The sequence below is a fragment of the Bacillus rossius genome (genome assembly GCF_032445375.1).
Source record: "Bacillus rossius redtenbacheri isolate Brsri chromosome 4 unlocalized genomic scaffold, Brsri_v3 Brsri_v3_scf4_1, whole genome shotgun sequence".
Lineage (NCBI taxonomy): Eukaryota > Metazoa > Arthropoda > Insecta > Phasmatodea > Bacillidae > Bacillus > Bacillus rossius.
Window position 1 is genome coordinate 52973 of NW_026962010.1, and position 12101 is coordinate 65073.

The window sequence follows — 12101 nt, forward strand, 5'->3', positions numbered from 1 at the left end:
GGTTATATTAGGTAAGTATAGCTGCATTAAAAATACTGTAAAATCATTTTATGGTTGCTTAGCAAATAACTTTTTAATATGTAGCTATCCAGGGCTAGGAAACCGTTTACATGATTTCACAGTATCTTTAATGTAGCTATCCTAACCAAATAAACCGTCCACAATGTTTTAAAGTATTTATAATGTAGCTAACCTAACCTTTTACAATGAAAAAAAAAAAAACCGAAGATGCATGATCGGGCGTTTGGCTCTCTCGTCTGTGAATAGAAAGCTTCCCTATCTCGTGAGCCGCCTGCATGGGCGGGTGTGTGATGTGCATCCCCCCCCCCCCCCCTCCCTCGTTCCCACCCATTGGAAGTAGGCATTTTTCCACTCCAAATAAACAACTGCTGGAGCCATAAAGAAAGCACTTTAAGTAATATTTAATAGGGCCCATACTTTAGTAAGCCTTCCTTCCGGTAATTTGAAGTAACTAACTAACATCAGACGCGATTCCTTACCAGTTCCGTTATTCAACGAGGCATGTCTACAAACACTAGCTTCACAGTTCTCCACTTAACGCCAATAAGATAGCTTTTTTAACTTATCTTAACAACCTTCGATTTCCCCAAAACTGGCAATTTCAAAGTTGTTAACGCAGCGTTCAAATATAACCTCCTAATAAGCAGGTACAACAGTATATAATTAATTGCGAAAACTGAAATAAACACCCTTATATAACACCTTAGTGCAAGAGAATACACCATATAGTACCGAAATGAAACTAAAATCGTGTAATAAATGATAATTTAAGATAAAATTGTATTCGCAAGAGGAGGGGGGGACGCGGAACTTTCCAGGGGGAGGTCGGTGTGGCCCGAGAATTTTGGCCTACATATGTGCATGCAATAAGCAGAAAACTTTAAAATATACAGTAAGTTTTCCGTAGGACATATTTTTTTTTTTTACATCAAACCCGTTTCACTGTAAGTGCAGGTAGGCCCCCCCTCCCCCCTCAGTGAGGGGCGTCTGAAATCCAGGAGGGGGGGGCGGCTTGGTTCCCCCCCATGCACGCCTATGCTTATTACAATATATCAATCAAAATGAAACTGTGTTGGTGAAATAAGTATAATGAAACATTCCAGTGTCTTATTTGTTTAATAACATCCTATATTTAAGAATAAACAGAATTCATAAATATAAAATTAATAACACCGAAATATCCTGTTTATTAACGAAATTAGGCTAAAAATTAAACCATAAAATGCTGTTCCTAACTAAATAAGCTTTCCTTGTTTTGTAAGTTTGCGTCAACGTTGACATGTGCAGAATTGCTAGTCCAGCTCCCGCCCGCACTGTTGACCGAGTGTGAGTGTGGGTGAGGGGCCGGGAGGGGGGTTGGTTCGACGAGGACGCAGCGAAAGTGTCGCGGTTGCCGGCACTGCACTCGCGGGCGTGTCGCAAGCGCGTCGGCGGATCCCGGTCAAGGTATGTGGGTCGACCCTCGTCTGCTTGCGCGCCGAGTAACTGGGGCGTCAGTCCCGGTCGTGTGTCGAGATCACAACCCAACAAACCCAACAAACCCAACAAACCCAACAAACCCAACAAACCCAGCAACTTTCAATTGGGATGACCAGCACTTTTTGAAGTTACACTTCTTTATGCGCGTTGTGGAAAAAATGATGAGTGAATTTTTAAGGGGAAGCCTAAGATGTACATCAAGTTCTGTCCCTGCCCGAACACGCCCGAATATTCACCTTCGGCCAACCTCGGGTTTATTTATATATATATATTTATATTTCTCTGTTTATTTTAATGTAGCTATACTAACCTAACTAACCGTCCATAGTGTTTTAAAGTGTTTTAATGTACCTAGCTAACCTAACCGACCACTTCTTAGGCTTCTCATTTTTAGGATGCGCGCGTGCCAGCCAAAGAAATTTTCACAGTAAGATGGCGGACCCATGTCTACGAACATAAATTGCATATGTAAACATTTTCATAAAAAAATAGAGGACATAAAACGTATTGGTGTGCCGAATGAATCATTATGATAGTGAAACTACCCTGGAACATATTTGGTTTACTAAAATAGTCATTGTAAACAGTATTTTCAAGTTTTAAAAAATCTAAAGGCTACTTTTATTTTAAAAATTCTAGTACATTTGTCATTACTTACAGGCTTCGTAGCGCGGATAACAAGCTGAAGGACCGGGGTTCAAAACTCGAAAGTGTAAATGTTTTTATTTATTTTTTTAAATGACAGCTTCTGGATTATACAAGTTGTGCGTTAAGCAAATATGTGTGAATACATTTTATTTGTTTATGGTATTGCTATAAAATTATTTTGTAGGGCCTACACATGTTTCTATTAATATTGAGTATTTAGTGTTAAGTTAATTTTTGTTACAGGAAATTTCAAAATAGTTATAAAAAAAGTATTAACTTCTAATATGCGTACATAAGTTCACACACTTTTTTTTGTTGTTGTTGTTGTTAAATGTGGTTTATTACAGTCTCCCAAGTTCATAATATTGCCACAAGTTTTCGAATTAATACTCCGATTCTTACCTGGGCATTTATGCTTAGTGTTGTCCCAGTACCTTCAATAGTTAGTTATTTATAACCTGTTCTCTGATTAGCTTTCCAGTATTAACTGTGTATGTGATACAATGAAATAGTCAAATTATAAAATATTCTATTACATTTTCCATTGTTTGAAAAAAATTATGCTTTAATGAAACATCAATTAAAATATAAAATTATGCGTCAAATTTCGTAAGGAATACTCAGCATTATCTCGAAAAAAAAACGTAATTCATGGAGGCAAAAAATAACCGTAGTCGTGTGTTGTACAAAGTTAAAATATATTTTCTTGTAGTATTACAAACTATTTATTTGGCAACGTAATTTCCAAAGGAATCTTGTGTTAAAGTACAGGATTTTTTTTTTTTGAGCATGGGTGGTTATCTGTTTCGTTTAACAACAAATGCTCTCGTATCGGAACGGGGAGTGCGATAAAGACCTTGTTTCGGCGATGAGTATTACGTGTGGGAGGAAGGAGTTGTAGGGGCGACAGGGGGTTCGGGGTAACGGCCTGGATGTTTACTGGCGGCCGAGCGGCGAGCCATCTGACGGCGACGCAGCCAGCTTCCTGGTGGAGGGCAGTGGCTGACGTGATCGAGTAAACACTGCGATCAGCAGTCGCCCGCTTCGCAAAGAACGCAAACACGCAACGAACCCAGTGTGTCCGCATTCTGGAAAGTCAAGGGGATTAACTGAGTAACAGGCGATTTGCCTATAAAGGCGGTTTGCCTAAACATGATTTCGTTACGGCGATTTGCCTAAAGTCATTACGCCTAAAGGCGTTTTGCCTAACGTCGAATTGCCTAACGGCTATTTGCCTAACCGCGATGTGCCTAACGGCGTTTTGCCTAACGCTGAATGGCCTAATGGCGTCTCTCCTAATGGCGTCTCTCCTAATGGCGTTTTGCCTAAAAGAGGAAAAAGCGTTTTGCCTAACGGCAAAATGCCTAATGACAATTAGCCTAACGGTGTTTTCCCTAACGGCGTTTTGCCTAACGACGTTTTGCCTAACGGCATTTTGTCAAACGACGTTTTTCCTAACGGCGTTTTGCCTAACTCGAATTTGGCCAACGGCGTTTTGCCTATAATTAGGCAAAACGCCTTTAGGCAAAACGACACATAACCAATTAACTTGGAACCCTGGGATAAAGTCATGGCAATTCCCCAGTGGTAGTAATTTGAGGGGAAATTTTATTTGGTCCAATGTGCCATTAAATATCTGCCATGAAATAACTTTTTTTTCCCTTTCAGATATAGTGTTTTAGTGCATAATCATCTATATAAATAAAAATCCAAATGTCCGTTCAAAATCTTAAATCTCAGAAAATTCTTCTCCGATTGCTCTGAAATTTTGACACAAAGTTGCATTCGAATACGCGCGTGTTTTTATATACCAATGTTACACTTGTGACACGAAGGTAGATTACAATATAATTAGGTAAAAAAACTATTTTTACTATTTTCATTGACATAGAGATAAGAAGAGAGATATAGATATACGTTTATGTAGGAGAGATATATAGAGGGCTAGAGAGAGAAAGAATTAGAGAGATGCTTGTATATGTGTATCTACTTCAAACAAATTACAAAAAAAAGATCGATTGAGGCATCTCAATGCATGTCAATCATTAATTAGCACATACTATAAAATTGCGTATGCAAGGTTGTTTAAATTTTTATTTTTGTTACATAATTCTAGGCCAGCTATGAAATGACAGATGTTGTATTTTTGTTATTTCTTATTAATAAAATAATAGTCTTTTAAATTTGGTGTTTTGGTCATGGAAATTCAGGAAAGTGTTATTACAGATTTGTTATTTACATTGTTATTTAATTTGCGGCATTTAATAATACACGCAAGTCGCAAGACGTCACTAAATCTAAAACATTTTATTCATCGGTTTTTTTTTGACGTGACAACGTTTAGTAAATCGGTGAACGCCGGCTGCACGCACGAAAAAGTGTCCCGTAACGCACATTGTCCCGTTACGCTGTGTCCCGTTACGCTCATTGTACGCTTGTGCCGCATCTATCTGTCTTCCGCTCGATTAGAACAACCATCGATTTGACTTTTTCGAGGCACATTAAACTTGAAACACTCCCATTCGTTTCCTACTTTTCCTATCATCGTCCTATCCTTAACAGAACAACACAGATTGGAAGAAGTTAAATAGCAAATATGTATACAAGTTATAGTTAAAATAATCTGTTCGTTAAAGTAATAAACATATTTGAATTAATGAGTGCAAATAAAAGTAAATTTATCAATTAAATTGTAGATTTAATTTCACTCCTTTGTATCCATTTAAAATAGTGATAATTCAATAAAAATGATTCAGTTTTATTCTTTTAAGTATGCAATCATTTCATCAATGTTTTGTTATGACGTCACGTTAAACTATCGTCTGTAAACCGACTTTACAGACAACCAATTTTTTGTGAAGAATATTTTTTGTCAACTCGTGTGAAAGTCTTAATAGTTTGAGTTAAAAGCGTGATGCGTGTGATCGTAATTAAATAGTATCCTTACACAAACATCACGTCTGCATCTTTAAACTTTTTGGACCATTTTGCTTAGAAGGCGGATACGCACGCCGAAACACAAGAAGTTTATAAATTGACAGATGCTTGCTTTGTGTTTTCACGTCTTGCGTGGGTTATAAGCTGGCATTTGAAAACGTGTATTTGTGTAACACAGCGTCTTGCGCTACTTGGCTTTTTTTTCTTGCGTTGTTTATGAACTCGCCCCACCCAGAGCTGACTCCGAGTAAAGTTTCCTGGGGTGTCCGAACATCAGCCTTGGAGGAAAAATACAGTTTGTTATCATTAAATATGCCTGTGATTACGTTTGATACAAAAAATATCCACGCTTGTTTTTTTTCACCAAATTTTCCACTTTTCACATGGAAAAGTAATACTAATTTCCCAAGCGAAAGAGACATTCAAAAATGGATTGTGATAGCTAATGCAATTATTTTTAGTGACAGTTTTTGGTAGTAGTTAATTGTTCTTATCGTCATCCTTTTTGTGACAGTTTTTGTAAGTTGTTGCTGTTCTGATCGTTTTTGTGACTTTCTACTCCTGATCGTTCAAAATCTACTTCCATGGCAGGTATTTAAAAGCATAGTTTTAATATGTATGTTTTTATATTTACCAGCTCCTATAATTCCCGATGTATAATTGAAATGGGATGCAATTACTTTGTTACAGACCACATAAATTTTGTTAACGGATTGTTTGTTTTTAACGAGGTAATGGTATGTCAGCTGTCCAGGCAGTTGTGTTTATATTAACGAGTTTTAAATCTGGTATTGAAATACTTTTAGGAGAACGTTAACCCCTCAGTTAATGCCATTTGCAATGACAACTTTATTTGGTAACTACTTCTGTCTTTGCCTGGGAAAAAAAAAATGCAAAGCTGTTTCTAAAATAGTGGCCTTGCAAGAGCCAGTTTTTCATGTGTATATTATTGAAATAAAAATTAATATTTCAGCCACTGTTACAGTAAAAGAAGTTTTATTTATATCCAGGGTTTTTGGTGTCTACATATGTAAGTTAGTTAGAAAATTACGTGTTTTTTTTTACTCTCGTTATGAAACCGCATCAATATTGGATGATTTGTCATTCTTTTTGGTTGTAAAGAGCAAACGGTAAATTGCTAAGAAAATCATCGGAATAATAATTTTGAAATGGAAACATTGTGAAACAAAACGTAAACTGTATAGGTATATTTGGAAGTGTGTAGATTTTTTTTTTTCGCGTTTTTTGTAGCATTAATTAGCATGCGATCTCCCGTTTAATTTCACACTAATGGCATAATATAAAGTCACGCACAGGGCCATTGCGCGTGTGTGTTTGTGTAGGCAGGGGGGGGGATCCTTGGGGCCCGGTTGATTTTCGAAATATTATGTTTAGTGCTTGAGTTTACCATGATAGTAGGGCCAAATTACAGGTCTGTTAATATTATAATGCGTTGGAAACCTTACCAAGTTAAAAAATACGCGTTGGTCCATTTACAGTTATGGCCACTGTAACTTTTACAGTCTTTATATATTATACTTTTGGGAGGGAGTGGGGTGTGGTTGGGATATCGTACATTGATACTAACGGGAAGGGGGGGGGGGGGGCTCGACTACGGTATTTGCCCCTGGTCACGCGTACAACCTCACGGGGGGTTTATTTTTTCCTGTTGTAATTACTTGAACCCTTTCTTCCCCCTTGACACACACACGCACGTGGCAGAAGGACTCGCCAGCTGGCGCCCATCGATCGGACGAGCCACGCCCGAGAACGAGCAGGACATCTGCCGTCACGTGGGCTGCGCGAGGCCAGAGTTGCCAGTTGCCAGGCGCAACACTGTCACCGTCAGCCATGGCTAGAGACCTGAACAATTCGCGCATTTATTTCACGATAGGCTAGAATCCAAAAAAAGTTTCCATTTTTGCCGCTTCGGTGATAGGACCACAGTAGGTATATCTGAAGGACTTTGGACCCATGAAAAAAATGTAAAACAAAAGAAGTATCGAATCACGAGCATCCCAGTTAACAGGTGTCACGAGTCAGTAACCAATGAGCAGATGCGATTCTCCCGAGTGCATAGAGGATCATGGAGTCCATCCTAGAGGTCAATGAAATCGCGAATATTTCTTCCTGTCTCTAGCCATGGCCGAAGATCCCCGGGTAGGAGGGGAGGGGGTTGTAGGGCGGACAGGGGAGCCCCCCCCCCCCCTTTGGAATTAAGAATCCCCTCACTCAGGAAAGCCCGCTTGCGCTTGCAAAATAGTGACCGTGAACCGGGGTTGATAAACTTACAACGTCAAAACTATGTTTCAATGAAAACTTTCTGTACGTGTTAATGTTTTCTGGTTATTGCATGCATATAACATACAAGTCCCCCTATCCGGAGATTACTGTGCCGGTTAAAACCCGCGCGCAAAACTCTCCCGGGCCCCCTCCCCCCAATCCCCAACCATCACCTCGCGAATCCTACAGATTTGTGCCTCTCGTTATCTCTATCACGACACTTACTACATACGTGTGCATCGTGGTAACAAAAATCTTGGTACGCAACTGTACAAAACAAAATTTAAACAAAAAGTTATGCAGGTACATAATAATTTTTTTTTATGAATGGTATGCTGATTGTCAAAATTTGAAGTTTGTTGGTCACCCTTTGAGATCAAATATTTTTTTACTAATTTCGTTAAATTTTTTTGTATGCCTAAAGTTGGTAATATATATTTCTTAATATTTTATTGGTGTTTGGTACTACAAGTATACTTTTTTTTAAAGGAGAATGTACGATTATTTCGAACATCCCGTACCATGATGATGTACGGACGGTTGACCTAACATCCGGGCATGGAGCTGCGGCCGTCATTCAGTTTCCGAAAAGTAGTACCAATATCTACGTATGCTACTGCCTGTATTGTTTTTTCATCAGTGTTTGCAAAAAAAAAAAGTGGTTTGAGTGTTATTAAACTAATATCATGCATTGTTTTGCAAGTGAAATTCGGCGAAAATGGTACCAATGGTACTGCTTTTTGAGATATCTCAAATTCGAGACACGTTTCACGACAGAGACTACATAATACTCGTGTAACAACAGCGAAGTTACCGTCACGTCCGGTCGATTCTAGCTTTGTCTTCCCCCTTCCCCCCCTCTCACTATGTGAAGAGTGCTATCGCCAGCAGGAATGTCGTAAACAAAACGCATGGCATTGCGCGATGACGTCATCGCCTACCAGAGGGGTACGCACCACAACGCCGAAATACCACAACGCCGAAATGCCAAATTGACCACAACGCCGACAGCTAGAACAAACTTCTGTGTACCACAACGCCTAATTACCACAACGCCGAAATACACTAATGCCGAAAAATGTCATTGCAGGACTGTCACAAAGGTTAGGTTAGGTTAGACTAGGTTAGGTTTGATTGTGGTATTTCGGCGTTAAGGTACATTTAAGAAACACACACACAATTTCATTCCGTTATTTCGGCGTTGTGGTAATTCGGCGTTGTGGTACACTAGCTATCGGCGTTGTGGTCAGTTTTGACATTCGGCGTTATGGTATTTCGGCGTTGTGGTAACGACCCCTACCAGAAAGATGGTGTTACTTCGTCGGGGCCATTGCGACCCAGATGTCAACCGTTTTGGATGTTCTCGGCACAAGACTGTCTGTCGTCCACTCGTCTCCCACCGAGGCAATCCGGGTTCGACTCACGACGGCTCAGACGGGTCAAACGTGACGGACGTTTCCGTGAGGTTCTGAGTTTTCTGTCGGCGTTACCGTTTCTGCTACCTTATTCTTTCCATCAGTGCAACAATTTTATCTCGTCATTCGATGTTTGAAAACAACGCCTTGAACAGAGCAACGTGCGTTGTGCTCTTAAATGTGACACATAAAAAGCCATTTCTTACGTGAATTATCAAATATAAATGTTTTGCACACATTGTAAAACATTATCTTGATACAGTAACATATAAACTAAACATTAATTCGTAGTTGGCAGTCTACAGCTCAGTGGTCTTTAGTACAAGCTTTTCACACTCTCCACTGAACTATCTAGTCGGCCTAAAGTAATTTATTAACACAAAAAAAAACAGTGTTGTGAAATTCAAGCTTAAATTTGTATATCGCGTAGTTATACAGACAATCGAATTTGGAATTTCCCAACATAATTCCAGTTGATTAACAAGATCGGAATTGACACAGATTTTCATTAAACAGTTGATATGATAAAGTTTTAATTATATGAGCTCGCCCAAACTTTAAATTATTCACTGGAAAAAATGATTTTAAGTACATATTTTCGTCTATTTTGTTTATGTGAGATACAAAACCATTTATGTATACCGTATTATTTATTGTGTAATGTCAGATATTTATCCTCATAGTAGGTATTATAGTGTGTTCATTTTTCCTACATATATATTCTACTTAACACTACACTACACTACTGTAGGATCGAAATGTTAATTAATCGCCACAGAACACAGGCATTATAGCAAGTACCAGGCATACAGCCTTTATGTGCTATCCCGAACTACTGTGATAAGCAATGCTAGGGCGTATACAAATAAGCTCTTAACGCAATTAAAGGAGTTGTAGTAGCACAATAGTTATTTTCATTTTAAACGGGTCATCCACCTAATAACCATACGTTGTAATTTATTTAATGTTGTACGTTATGTAACAAAGTTATGGATCTACTATATTTGCAAAATAATTCTACCAGTAATATAAAACTGTATCATACTGTGGAATTGGATGATTTTTTCCCCCTGCGTATTAAACACGTTTGCCTTTTTTTATATATCAAAGTTTGTTTCCTTTATCATTCTCACGCTTAACTATAAATGTCAATAAACATAATTTACATTTAACAAGCATCTATTTACGATTGCAATATCAGTGAAATTCGTCGTTAGTGACTGGCATTATGACAGTCGCTGCAAACTCTGCATGAATCACTGATAATTTTAATGGAACAATTTTCAAAAGTAAGACATGCAGTTATATTCATTTCCAATTTAGAGAGTACCGGCCTGATGCCGTGTACAGCAACAAACCAGTTACATAAACATAGGCATAGTTGTTTATTAACGCCACTCACCTACTGTGCAAATTTCATTACAGCAGCGCTTGTAAACTGTTAGAGATTACTGTAAATTTACAGAATTTTCAACGAAGAATTAAACGCAAATAAACGAGGAGTTCATCGTAATTATAGCTAAATATTCGTAAAAAAACTACGCCTATTCCGACTTGCAAGTTGTATGTTTTGTTATAAACAAATGAAAACACACACGTAAACAAGTGTTCTTACTGTCGACTTAACCAGTTTTTGAATGGTTTGTTAATATACCAAGAATATTCTTTTGACTTCATGTTCAAAGTAAGTGAACTCGATTTTTTTCTAACCTAACTAAAACTAAGTGTATTTTGGAGGGGTCCGGGTTAGGGAGGGACCTAGGTGCGTCTCAGGCCGAAGCCTATACGCCTAGTCATGCTGGGATTAGCCATGCAGGGAGAGGGTCGCATGCATCGTGTGCTAGGAGGGGATTGGCCAGCCATGGCAGCGATTGGCGCCATGACTAACTCCCCTCACTCTTATATCTAGACTATAACTAGAGATAGGGTTGGGCCCAGGTAAAACCTCCATAGACACAGGGAAAACCCTGGGCGCATTCATGCGGGAAGCAAATTGGCATGCATTACGTGTAGGAATTTACAGGAGACAGAGGATGGTCTGGATGAAGTGGTGGACAGAGTAGAAAAGAGTCTACCATGCGGGGGTTGGGCACTTGGACTCGTGGTCCGCTTTGAATTTTATTTGTATCTGGAATATTTGACCAGGAACGCAAGCGCCCCTGGTGGTGAGTGGTTACACTGACCACTCACTCCGCCGCCAGTCAGCACCTAAAAAAAATAAGAAACTAAGGCAGAAAAAAGATAAATGACTTACAAACTAGGCGTTATCCAACTCAGGGATGGGCGTGCAGTGCTTAAGATAAAACTAAAATAATAACTATACATATTTTTTTGATTTTGTTTTTATTTTTTTATTATCATTTTAGAAATATATATTTTTGATGACTATTACTTAGTAGCTAGGACTTATTACTAATTTACAAATCTCTAAGATCTACTACTATACTACTAGTTAAATATAGAGGAACGGTCGGCGTATAAAGATACAGGTGAATAAAGTCAAGACCTATTCGCACTTGGTATTTGTTGGAAGCTTGCAATTCAAAATCCCGTAAGTGAACTCAAGTGTCCGCGTATTTACGAAGATCCCCGGATAATTTGTAACCAGCTTTATTCGTAAAATGAAGGTGAATTTTTTTTTAACAGTGTGCGACGCACTGCTACCTCACCCCGGGTTTCGAGTACACTGCCCTTAGCACCGTAACACTGGAGTTCATTCAAGTGCGCCACGCCTGCCTCACGGTCTCGAGAAGTTCTTTGTCTCGTATTTCACGTCCGTGCCTTTCCCCCGTCTTTCGTTTCCCTGTCCCGTCGTGCTGTACGGACTCTCTCCCCGTTTATCACGGGAAGCCTTCATTTCACACCCGAAGTTCCCCGAAGTTCATGCTCGCTTTATTTTTCCGTTCTATCTCACTGTATAAACCGGCGTGGCATTAAATTTTGCGGTCGATTAGGATAGGTTAGCTACATTATAAAGAATTAAAACATTGTGGATGGTTGGTTATATTGGGCAAGTATAGCTACATTAAAAATACTGTAGAATCATTTTATGGTTGCTTAGCAAATAACATTTTTAATATGTAGCTATCCAGGGCTAGGAACCCGTTTACATGATTTCATAGTATCTTAAATGTAGCTATCCTAACCAAATGAACCGTCCATATTGTTTTAAAGTATTTATACTGTAGCTAACCTAACCTTTTACAATGAACAAAAAAAAAAAACAACCAAAGATGCACGATCGGACGTTTGTCTCTCTCGTCTGTGAAAAGAAGGCTTCCCGTTTATCACGCTCTTGTTTACTGGGAGGCGCATGGC